Source organism: Coloeus monedula (genome assembly GCF_965178545.1).
Source record: "Coloeus monedula genome assembly, chromosome: 6".
Classification (NCBI taxonomy): Eukaryota; Metazoa; Chordata; class Aves; order Passeriformes; family Corvidae; genus Coloeus; species Coloeus monedula.
In genome coordinates, this window is record NC_138786.1 from 56,057,566 (window position 1) to 56,070,528 (window position 12,963).

A 12,963-nucleotide genomic window follows, 5' to 3' on the forward strand; every position below is an offset into this window, starting at 1 on the left:
CAAGATGAAAAACCCATGCAAATAAATTACTTCAAAATCAGAGCAATTAATTTTGATTTCCATATGCACAAAGACGGTGTTCTAAGAAAATAATATTTTTGAAATAACTTGCTGCATTAACTCAGTGAATTAGTCCAAAGACTGCAGGTGCTAATGCTAATGAGACCTCCTTTGCTGGGGTGAGTGAACCTGATTCAGAGTCCAGGTCATGTTAGAAGTAGCTTTTGCATTTCAAACTGGGTCAGAGCTTTGGTGAATATTAAGGGAGAAAAGGTGTAAAAACAAAGTGTTAATTTCAAAAACACAGCCATGAGACCAGCCTGGACAAGAACCAAACAACTGAGTTCTTGAACCCTGGTACTCACACTCTTTAGTTCAAAATACTGCCAAAGCTGATGGAAGCACCACTTCTCTGACATGTCTGTTAAACCACAGTGTTGTTTTGTTCTTCACAAAACACCTCTCTTGATAGAACTCTGGAGAACAGGCTTGTTTACCATAACTCTGTGAACAAGTTCTCCCCAAGAAGACACCAAAGTTGAGATGCAGGATTGGAACTGAGACTAATAAGAATGGAGTCAATCATGTCACCTTAATTGAAAAGTAATAATAAAAATAATTGAGTTTAATACATAATTTAGACCATTGTATGTAAAGTTAATGCAGTCTGCTTAGGCTTTGAAAAAAATATTTACCTCACATAGAGTTAAGATTTCATTTGGTTTTGTAATGGAATTCTCACCAATTGACTTTAATAACAGCAGTTTGTTAAATCAGATTTTGAATTGGTGCACAAATTTGAAGTTCATGTTAATTTTTGACACAATATACTTAGCATTTATAGCCTACTCTTAAAGTGGTTGAGTTTATTTTCATGAAACTTAATAATCATTGCTATCTTATATTATAGAAATTAAATTAGTTTTCTCTGCTGTCCTGATGAGGGGCAATTTGCCTTATGACTATTTTGTTTTATTTTACTTTTAAAACAATGAATTATTTCTTTTGTGAGTGGATTTATTTTTCAGCTATTGGACACACTTCTATGACAAAATTTATGTTTATATTTAAGGTTCCTCTCAGGAAAGAAGAGAAACTTTGTTCAGTTGCCTTTTCTCTTAGTTCCTCCTCTGACCCTTGTTCTTGCAGACAAGTGATTCTGTGCAGCATTAAAGGCTTCAGCTGAACTTTCTGGAAAACAAAATGATCAGATTCCTAACAGTGCTTCCACTCCAAATCCAAACAGCTCCAGGTCATTCTAATTTAGTGCTGAAGGACTCCACTTGAAATGAATTCTGTTTTTCATTGAAAATAATTATTGAGCTGTCTCGGTGGAATTTCTTAAGCCAAACTTAGTCTGATACTCTGTTCAAGAAACCCTTTAGAGCTCATGCTTGACTTGAAGCAGTGGAAGTTTTAAGCATGTTCATAAGGTTCATGGGTAAACAGGGATCCAAGACCAGATATGGGCTTTGAGCAGCAGCCTGTGATCTCAAGAGCAGCATTTGTGATTCCAGGTGTGATGTTTCATGGCCTTGCTCTAACAATATGCCCATTTTATCTTGCATTCCTGTCTCTTGGGAAAGCCAAGTCTCCTCTACAGCACCAGGGTAATGTGCTTAGCCAAAGAATGCTTCAAGATATATTTGAGACCCTTAATTTAGGTAATTAAGGTATAGGTGCAAAATGGGCATGATCAGCATTACCAAGCACACATAGGCCTTCCTTTCAAAGGAAGCTGTTATAAGCTCTGCCAGGTGATGGGACACATGGAATAAGTGGCCTGGGAAGGTACAAGTGGCACCACCTACCCTGCCTGATGCTCCATATTCTCTGACTGTATTCTGGAAGAACCGCTTGCTTTATTAATTACTAGGAACAATTTTCCCTATGACAGGAGTACAGAGTGTCCCAAAGCAGCCCTTGCCAGGGCACAAGTGCCTTTGTGCAGCTCTGGCAGTCCCCATCTGGGGGCACTGCCTGCCTCTGGTCAGCCCGTTCACTTGTCCCTTTTCTCACTCCTCGTGCAATTCAGTTATTCTGTGTCTCTCCCTCCCCCATCACCAGTCCTCTTGATCTGTTTGGACACAGCTTTGTGCTTCGTTCTGCTGCTGCAGCACTGCCACTTGTGTATAAACAGGAGCTCTGCTCCACCCCTGGTGTCTTTTTTTTTTCCCTTATTTTCATTAATGCTGTAGCTTCTCAGGGAAGGGGGGTGGGAGAAATGAGCCACCAGGCCAGTAACTGCATCCCTGAACATCACAGTAATGTGCCTTAAACCGCACTTTCTTGTGGTTTGTCCCAAGTCATTTGCCAGGACTCAAATGATGGAGCTCCTGCAACTTCCCTTGGGAGATGATGCCACAGGAAAACAGAAGGGATTCTATTGATATTCAACAGACCTTTTCCTTTTGTTAATTTAATACCATTACTCCATATTCCACCGTAACAATTTTCCCCCCAACTCCATTGCTCTTCCTTCTTCAAAACACTTCCAGACATTTATGTTCCCCTTTAATCATCTCTTAGTAAAGATTTTGCTTGTTTTTAGGGCTCTTCCCCCTTTGCATTCTGTTTCAATCCAGCCCCTCAGGGTCATACTCATCTTTTCATCCATAATTGAAAAGACAACCACTCTATACAGTAATGGGAGATTTTTTTCTTTTTCTCCTCAGCTCACGCAATCTATACAGATCCTCACTCGTCTCTTCAGGCTCTAAGACATATTGCACCATTGAATTTTAAGCAAATCTACTAGACAAGATCAATGAGCTATTCTGCTTTAAAATCTAGGGCATAAATTGACCATCCCTTTGTACATATTTTTACCTTTCCGTCTCTTCAGCAAAATGGAGACCTATCCAGCATCAAAAAGTAAAAATGAGCAGCCAGATTCTTCTTTTATTTATAGCAGGGCTTTCCCCACTAGAACAAAGAAAGCCATTTGCAGAGCAACAGCTCAAAAGCAGAATTTTAGCACGGGGACTTTTACAAAGGTATCTTTTCCCTTTTTCACAAAAAGCAACATTATTCCAAAATGGAGCATCAGCAGAAGGCATGTCCACTACCTACACTCCACTTGGACACTCTGAAATGAAACACTGTGGTCTGTAGTGCTGAAGAAGCACTGTGGGACACCCAGGAAAATTTTGCCTGTGTGGCACTGTCCCACCAATACCCAAGGGATGGGTTCAGTATGGGGTCCATTTGGTAGGAGAGAAGGTTACTGTATGAAAGACAAAGAAATGTCTCTCCCAAAAAGACTTTCTGAAAGAAGTGGGGTTTTGGGTGAGGAAACATCTGTTTTTTCATGTGGTCTGTGATGCTGGCCACATTCAGCTATGGCTGTCTGCTTGGGAGGGGCATTACTCTGCTTTAAAAAAAGGAATGAGCACCTAATTAGTTGTTTACAGAATAGTCATGGGTTCAGAAAGGAAAAGCATTGTGGTTTAACCCCAGATGGCAACTCAGCCCCATACAGTGGGATGGGGGAGAGAAATGGGAGAGTAAAAGGATAAAACTTGTAGGCTGAGGTAAGGGCAGCTTAACAAGTAAAGCAAAAGCTGCACATGCAAGCAAAGCAAAACAAGGAATTCATCACTCCCCATGGGCAGGAGGGTGTTCAGCCATTCCCAGGAAAGCTGGGCTCTGTCATAACTAACGGTGACTGAGGAAGACAAATGCCATAATTCCAAGTGCTCCCCTCCTTCCTTCTCCTTCCCCCAGCTTTTTATAATGAGCAGGCACCATAAGATGTGGAGTATCCCTGTGGTCATTTATGGTCAGCTGTCCCAGCTGTGTCCCCTCCCAGCTCCTTGTGCACCCCCAGCCTGCTCAGTGGTGGGGTGATTTGAGGGGCAGGAAAATCCTTGACTCCCTGAGTTATGAGCGCTCTTTCCAGAGGGAGGGAGGGAGGAAGGAAGGAAGGAAGGAAGGAAGGAAGGAAGGAAGGAAGGAAGGAAGGAAGGAAGGAAGGAAGGAAGGAAGGAAGGAAGGAAGGAAGGAAGGAAGGAAGGAAGGAAGGAAGGAAGGAAGGCTCTTTTTTATATTGAAAATGGTAAGGGAATGCTCTACTTTCAATTTCCCAGCTTAGAACACTGTCATGGGAACCACAGGCTGTGCTATTCTGTCTCCTGTGTGATGCAAAGTGACAGACAAAACTGGCCATAATCATCCCACGTGTGTTAGGTGGGTGCTGCAGTGTGTCACTATGCTCTCATGAGCGAGCATCTGGCTGCTGGCTACCTCTTAGGTAACAATAGAAAAAGCAGGTATTTTATTTGTGTCTGTGGGCAGAGAGAAGAAACTCATTAGAATGTGACAAGTTTCTGGGCTGAGTGATACAGCACATGTAATCTCATTATCTCTGCTGGGGAATGGCAGGAGTATGCATGTAAAACAAGATTTTATGTGTATAGTTCAGTCAGTGAGGACTAATGGATTGATAATGGGCTGTTTGTTGCTGCTCAGACTTTGGCTTGCATCCACGGTGGGGTATGTTGGAGCAGATCCACTGGAGCACACTGATTGATACTTATGCTAAATGTAAGCTGGTGAGTGTTTAGACTTATTTTCCATTCAGTGTGCAACTTACCACTCTGTCATCTCTAAGTTTGTGCATGCACATGTTACAAATACAGTCACATGGCCTCATGATTGTTTGCATTTCTCTGAAAAAATGAATGGAAAGGTGTAGTGGGTTGACCCTGACTGGATGCCAGGCACCCACCAAAGCCTCTCTATCACTCCCCTCTGTAGCTGGAGAGGGGAGGGAAAATATAACAAAGGGTTCATGAGTTGTGATAAGGAGAGGGAGACATCACCCACCAATTACTGTGATGGGCAGAACAGACTCGAATTAGAGATATTAATTGAATTTATTACTAACAAAATCAGAACAGGATAATGAGAAGTAAAATTAAGACCTTAAAAACTACTTCTCCCCCACCCCCACCTCCTTCCCAGCTCTACCTCCTCCCACCCCAAGGAATGGGAGTTATGGTCAATTTATCACATGGTCAGATATCAATAGAATCCTTTCTGTTTTCCTGTGGCATCATCTCCCAAGGGAAGTTGCAGGAGCTCCACCATTTGAGTCCTGGCATCTCAGGCTGGATCAGGAGTTGGGAGGACAGTGAAACCCATCCTCCAGATTAATCTTTGAGCACTTTGTGCTGCTCCAGGTATGTTTATTTTTCAGTGAAGGTGTTACAAATAGTGATATTTGGTACTGTTGGTACTGTTTTAGTCATCACAGACAAGCCCATCAAGGCACAAGAGAGGAGCTGAATCATCTCCAGACACAGACACCCATAGATATGTCAAGGGTTTTTTGTCCATCTGCCAAAACACGCCATTACAGGCTGGAAAATCTACAGAGCTAATGTTGCTGTCATTCTGTTCTGCTGCTTTCTGTCCCTTCTGTACCTTTTATTCTGCTTTATAGCATTATATGACATTGCATAATGCATTCACATTTTTTACAACAACAACAACAACAAAATCTTCTTTTGGATCAATAGCAAGTGTAGTATCCAATTGATATTCTTGGCAGCAGAGCAAATAAGCCAGTGCCTGCAGTCAGACTTTCTCAACAGGCTCAGTAGCGAGCTTCTTACCTGCTCCTTACCAAATGTGTGGGCACTGATTTCAGCAGACATTCTCCAAAGACTGAGGTGCAGTCAAAAAAGCAGGATGTACTTGGGAACGAAGTCTTTCACTTAAGGACACCATTGTAAAAGCAGAAAATTAATATTGCTCAAGCAGTGTTGCTGGAAAGCAGGTAAAGGAAAATGTGGGATAAGAGAGCTGTGTGCTGAGCCAGTGCTTCCAGCTATCCCTCCAAGGAAGTGCTGGTAGAACAGGAGATATAGCTCTGTTTTCCTCCAGATTGAAGCATGCTTCTTCTAGCTGCTTTATTTGTTTTCTCTGACAAAATTAGAGAGGAAAAATCTGTGAAGAACCCCAGTATTTGGAAATCTGATGGGGTGTGGCTTAAACCACACATCAAACTACTCAGCAAGATCAGAACACTTGCAGTTGCATTTATGCCTAGACAAAATACCAAGTGCAGAAAATCCTGGAGGCATCTAGAAGTCTTTATACATCCTCACAAATGCAGAAAACATTGTTAAAACTGGAAAATGGGTTTTATTCATGGGTTTCTGGTTTTGTGTGGGTTTTAAAAGGTTGGGTTTTTTTATTGTTTCATCTGACTTTCCTCAAAATGCAATACAGGATTAATAATCTAACTTGGTCAGGTTTTTATTTTAGGCTCACTCTTTCTTTTCAGCCACCTTAAGGCAGATTTTCTGGCACCTGCAGGGTCTTTCTCTGTGTGGAAAGATGCATAGAAGAGTTCACACAACTCCTACAAAAACGGGATCTCTTTAGACATCAAGTTTGGTAGAAATTAGTCACTGGCTCCAGAGTAAATGTAAACAGCCTGGCAGACAAAAAATGTCTGCATAAAACCTGTTTTCTTAAGGCATTCTCAATAATTATGATGAGAGAATGGATGAAACATGGAAGAAGAAGAGCTCAGGAAGTGGACACAATATTAATGTCTAATTAGGCTGAGGAAGGAGATGATCATCCTAAAGGAAGCTTGAAAACCTGAAATTAAGAGAGATTTAGTACATGCTAAATTCAGTCCTCTTCAACCTGCTCTGTTCAGGTCCTCAGAAATGTCTTCATGACCCAGACCTGTCATTCTTAGAAAGGAATTCTTCACCCTCCAGAGGGGGAGGAGCAGGGAAACCTTTCTTTGCATCATTACCTTCCTATACATAAACCAATCATTCCAGGGAGTCAAGAACTGAGCTTGTGACTCAAACCTGGATGCCACGCTGTGAGATCATCATGTTTGTTACATATGTGAAACTGAATGAAATTTTTGTTAAACTAAAAAACAAACAAATAGAAAAGAAAAAAAAAAAGACACGTGCCCTATGAATACAAAGGTCTTGCTCAAAACAAATTGAACTTGCAGTTGTTAGCCATCAACTGCTGTTCTTTTAGGTAGTTGTAAGAAATATTAGGCTTTCCCAAGCATCATGGGATTAATTTTTAGGCTTTGAAAGTAAGCCTAAAATAAGTTGAAAATATTTTCATAAATAGTTTCATTTTAGTTCTTGTGTCAACAAAACTATGTGTTTCCATTTCTGCCTTTTAAAATGTTTTCCTTGCTGCCAACAGGATAGCAGCAAATGAAGTAAAAATGGTATATTTCAATGTCTTCTACAGAAAGGGGCTTACTTTGGTCTTGCTTTCTGAAAATTAAAACATCCAACTCCAGGGAATTAGCTCAGCTCTTCATGGGGTAACCTTTCAGTTTTGTACAAACCTCCACTGATAGCACAGCGAGTACTGGAAGAGCAGCTTTTGGGCCAACAGATGTATAGGATAAAAGCTGGGATGTGAGTGGGCTGGGTGAAAACTACCAAGGGTCGGGACTTCCATCCTACAGGATCCCTACAGTTGGAGGACTCTGCTGTCTCTGCTGTGGATGTCCAAAGCCAACCCTGAGCAAAGCCCTCAGCTTTACTGCAAAAGCCGTATGATTTTCAGAAGACAGCTGCTCAGGCATCTCTGAAAATGGCATTTATAAACTAGATTTCTCCACACTGAGGTGTGGCAAAACCAGCAAACCCCTTGGGCAATGACAGCTGGACCATCTAAACGTACAAAACATTTTTGAATACCATTGAACTGTAGATGTTCTTGCTGAGTACAAGAGTCAAATATGCTCAGCATGTCAAAAATGAGTTAGGAAAGTGCTGCAGTTGCTGTTTATGCCAAAGGCTCCTTCAGCTGACAGCTTTAGAGATCTTAAAAGCATAAACATTTTAGCAGACAACAAGTTGCATTTCCTAAACTAACAGCTTTTTGAAATTATGGAAAAGAAACCCATAAAATGCTTATGTATAATTCTCCTCCCTCACATTCATTTTAAAGCACTTTACCAAAGTAACTCTCCCCCATTGCGGTAATAGGAAAAGAACTTGTTTGCAAATTGTACACTGAAATTTAAGTTACTGGGAGTAGCAACAGGTTTGTAGTGACAGGTCACTTTAGATTGGAGTTTAATTTATGAAGATTGCTTTACCTGAGGCTGTGGTAATCTATGCCTTTGGAGTAATTCTCCCTCTGCCTCATTTCGAATGCAGTCAAAGACTGTCGTATTTCACTATGACAATGTAATCACAGATCCACATTAAAAAGTCATTATTGTTTAGAATCCAGCCTGGTTTGAAAAACACTTACTATAAAATTCAACAGCCTTTGTAAATTACCCAAAGGTTTACTCAAGAATACAAGGTACAGTGATTTAAATCTGAAACTTACTACTTTATTGATTATATGGGATTTTTAGGTCACTGCATTTACGGGAAATGATTAGTGAGTAATCAAAGTAATAAACTCCTTGATGTTGGTTCATAAATAATTATGAATTGAATTTTCTTTATCAAGTATCAGATAAAAACTGAGTTAGCCATAAGATATCTCTTCTTTAACTTTCTTCCCTGCAGCATTCTAAAACCCAACAGTGATAAAACCAGCAATAAGAAAAATTTTCTGATTTCTCTGTCCTTTCTTAAGCCAGAAGCAATGTGCTCTCACATACATATCTATTGCACTCTTCAGTTTTGTGTGAACCTAAAACTTGACTCCACTTTTTAATTCTACACTGACCCTTTGGCATTTTAAAATCATCTCACAGATAGATTCAAACTACTTTGTGATTTATTAAACCCCAGATTTATATTCTAGCTAACACTCAGCCATTTATCTATCCATGTACATATGGTGATTATTGAACTCCTGCTTATCTTTGTTCAATATCCTTCTTCATAGTTCTTTTTTCCCTGCAAATTGAGAGAGTTTTAGCCCTGACTATTGTGCAAGAGTTTAAAACCATAATAAAAACAAATGATGCAATGAACCAATTAAAATTGTTGTATATATATTTTTTTAATTAGACATTTATGAGCTGCGAATTGGATCAGATATTCCCAAAGCACATGACATGCTGACATATAATAGCTGCTTTTGGGATGTCAGGTTAGCTTTTTATGAATGCAAATGAGGGTAGGTCTTCTTTTTTCAATTAACTTTAGGAATAATTTTGTTCTGTTTGGAATACAGTTGGATGCTTCCATGTAGCTTACTCAGAAGGTTTGAAAGCACTACATTTGGTAACAGCGGTGTTCAGATTTCAGTAGAAAGCATTTCATAAATGTTTTGGATGCTATGGAAAACTGAATATTAAAAAAAAGATAGGTTTTTACCATGCTAGTGTCTGAACTTGCTGGTAGTGAAATCATGTGGACAGTGTTGGCCTCCTGCCTGAAGCCAATACTTCTGGACAGAAAATCTCTTCTCTTCTCCACTGTTTTTTAATACTGTGACTAAACTGAGCTTTGGAAAGTTTTTTATCCATCAGGTCTTGTTCTCAGAGCTGCTCTGCCCACGTCCCTGTGAAACTAAGGAATTTCACTTCTGCACTGTGGGTTGGTCCAACTTCAGGTGCCTTCTGTCTCTGTGCACCTCACATAGATGATCTCCAGTGACATCAGCAGTGTCAGGCATGTCAACATGGAGATTAGCAGCACTGCATTCTTCTGAAGAGGTGATTTCAACACATCATGTTTGTGTTAAAAATATAATACTCACATGCTGCTTAGGAGAGGTTGTGTGTGCTGGTGGACATGATGCTAGGTCTGATACAGCTTCCACCCTGTCTCAGTGCTTTGGAAAATCCACTTTGCCTGTTGTCTGTTTGGAATAAAGCCCACACTGTGTGAAATTTTATATAGCTCACAACTTGCTAAATAATTTTGAAGTTATCATCCAAATAGGAATTAGACTGTCAACTATCAATGGTGACCTGTGGCTCTGAAAGAAATGGTTGTCTCTTTTCATACAGCATGGTCAAAACATCACAAATAAAATAAAATTAATAGCAATTTGGGAACTGGAAAAAACCAAAATGTGCTTAAAAGTTATCAGAAACTGTAGACACTTAAACTAACAAAATTAACAATTGCTGTAAGATTCCTGTGAAGACAGAGTGAGCAGAAATACTCATTGATGACACCTAAAAAATGTGTGCAAGTCTGAAACAAGAGGAATAGTTGCTTAAATCATATTATTGAGCCTAACAAAGCAGCAACAATAATAAACAACTTCCACACCTTTCTCATGTGGACCCACACACACGTGCCATAGCAGAGAAGCTTAGCAGTGCCCTGCTGAGCCTCAGCCTTTGTGTAGATCTCCTTTTGGAAACTAAGCAGCAGCAAGGGGCTCCAGACGAGCTGTGTTGCTTTCCCCAGCCAGGGCAGGGCTCCTGTGCCCTGTGGAGGCTCCAACCCCACAGCAGGCTGGCTCCGAGCTCTCTTATGGACATCACCCTAAAATGCAAGCTCTTATCCTCTGTAGACTGACTCTTAAGTAGAAAAGTGCAATCTACTGAACAAGCATCTGAAATTATCTTTTCTCGGTGTAACTTGGTTGTGGATATCATAATAAGCAAATAAAGAAAGCCTTTATCATCCCTCCTGTTATTCAGTTCATTTTCAGTGTACCAGCATCCTACTTGATGTGAGCAGAAACCCACTCTAATCACACTTCATGTTAATTCTCCACATTTAATTCTAAAAGGGTTAATGATGAGGAATTGTTATTTTAATCAATGGCAACAAATTGCTGCAGAATCCAACAAGAGGATAGATTCAAAGCACTTTTTGAAGACCACTTCCCAACAAATAAGACATTAAATCCATAAGTTACGGCTCTAAATTACTTTTGTATGAATTACATGAAAATGGGCTCTTTAACATAAAGGGCACCATCAGTTCTTCCCTCTGAACATGAAATCATTCTTTTGAATAAATGGTGTTCTCACTGGGTTGTAGGCAGTGAAGCTTCCAGTGGCTCTTTTAAGCCAGTCTCAGAAAAGCTGTTTCCCTTCAATTTTCTTTTAAACACTTCCTATCAAATAATCTCCTTAAGTTGTGATAAACCTAGCCCTGAGTGTGAACTCTCCAAAACCCAGTAGGACTGGGCTTGGGCTTTGAAATCAGATTTTATAAGCAGGTCAGTGTTGCATTCCCATGAGAGATAGAGCAGGAAAGTAAAAATTCTCCTCAATGCAGTTTGCAATAAAATAAGATACCAGTGAGAGATGTGACAAACCTGCAGTTTGAAGAGGTGGTGGTTAATATCTAATTAGCATAATTAGCCAATGGTGCTTTCTTCATGGGTACTAGTTTCTTACTGAGGTGCAGCTGCTCAGTGAAAGAACTTGCTTGGTGAGAACATGCCATCTGATTGAGAGGGACTAGGGCTTTTATTGCTACAGTAATGCCACCCTGGGTAAACCCCTAATTGGCAGGAGTAATTTAAAAAAAGGGGGCAAATTTCTGTGTAAGTCTAACTATTTCTGTGATACCCAGCCATTTCTGTGATAGCATCTTCTCCCAGCAACAAAACCAACCTCAGGGAGTAGGCAAGAGGACCAGGGGGAAGGCAAAGGTACTTTCAGGCCATACAAGAGCTGACAATGGGTTGCACAGTGCTGTAAAGAATAAAAGCACTGGACAAACACTCACTGACTGCTAACACTACTCTGCTTGGTTTTATTTGACAATAAGCTATGGGGGTTATTTTGCATTCCCTGTTTTTCCTCACACACTCCCATTTCCCACTACAGGCTATTCATAGGCACAGATGGGATTCACCATCCCTTTGGCTGTCACCAGCTTGGACAAAACCCCAATCAATTCAAACGAGCAATAATCTATTGTGATTTAAGGATATGGATGTTCTGGTTCAGTGTTACTCAGTGAGGGATTGCACCCCGTGCATTAAGACATCTTTGCATAGCCAGCCAGGTATAGATTAAAACAGCATGAAGTGGAGCTGGGTGAGGGCTATGCTGATTTTGTGCTGATGTAGCAACCTCCTGGCTGGGGAGAAGCTGCAGGACTGAGACCTGAACTTCTCATGTAGGTCTCAAAGGGCCTCAGTTCCAAGAGCAAAGGATCAGGTGCATTTATTTCACATTTTCCATGTAAATGGCTACTTATAACGTTCATATTAGAGTAGAGCTAAGAGTTCCCAAGGCACAGCAAAGCTTACTATGGCAGGTTTCCATGTACCAATTTTCCTCCTGTCACTGGTTACTGCTTTATTTTCTGGGGTATTTTTGCATATTTTGTTCTCCCTAGAGTTTTCTGTTCTTTGAATAATATAATGCTTACATCAGTTTTAATAACTACTAAAAACCTGTCATATACATAGGATGCAATGCTTTCACTTATTATTGGATCAGTTGATATTAATTTCTGGTTTCTCCTTTAAAAATAATAATAAAAATACATATAAAAGTCCTTTGACACGTGATGTTGATAACATTTTAAGAATGCCTGCCTGGGCATAAGGTTACATGGAATAGACAGGATTAGTTCCAGCGTTTGTTCTTCCAAATCTCAGGAATGATAACTTAAACAGTTAGGTCAACAGTCTGAGGGTGTGCTTTGGCATGAGCTAACGTTCATTTGGGCCTTATCTAAAAGAAGCCAGGTGTTAGAGTAAATTGGCAAAATACTGCTTAATCCCACTGATTTAGATAGCTTCTTTTCTTTCCCACAAAAGGAAAAGATGAATGAATTCAAACTATGGAGATGACGAGCTCCTATTCAGAGGGGTTTGGACAGATTTATCTGGAATGCTCCTTGTACATCTCAATAAGAGCTTCTATGTTTGCTCTGCACTGGTCTCTCATGTCATCCCACACCCTCTCATTTGTATTTAACATTTATCAGGACGACAAAATGAGGAAAATATCCTAGGAGGAATGATTAGAAAAATCTCCCCTTTCCTTCACACAGTGGGAAAAGTATAGACAAGGAAAAAACCTATAGGCAGGGAAGAAAAAGACTCCCAATTCTATGAAAA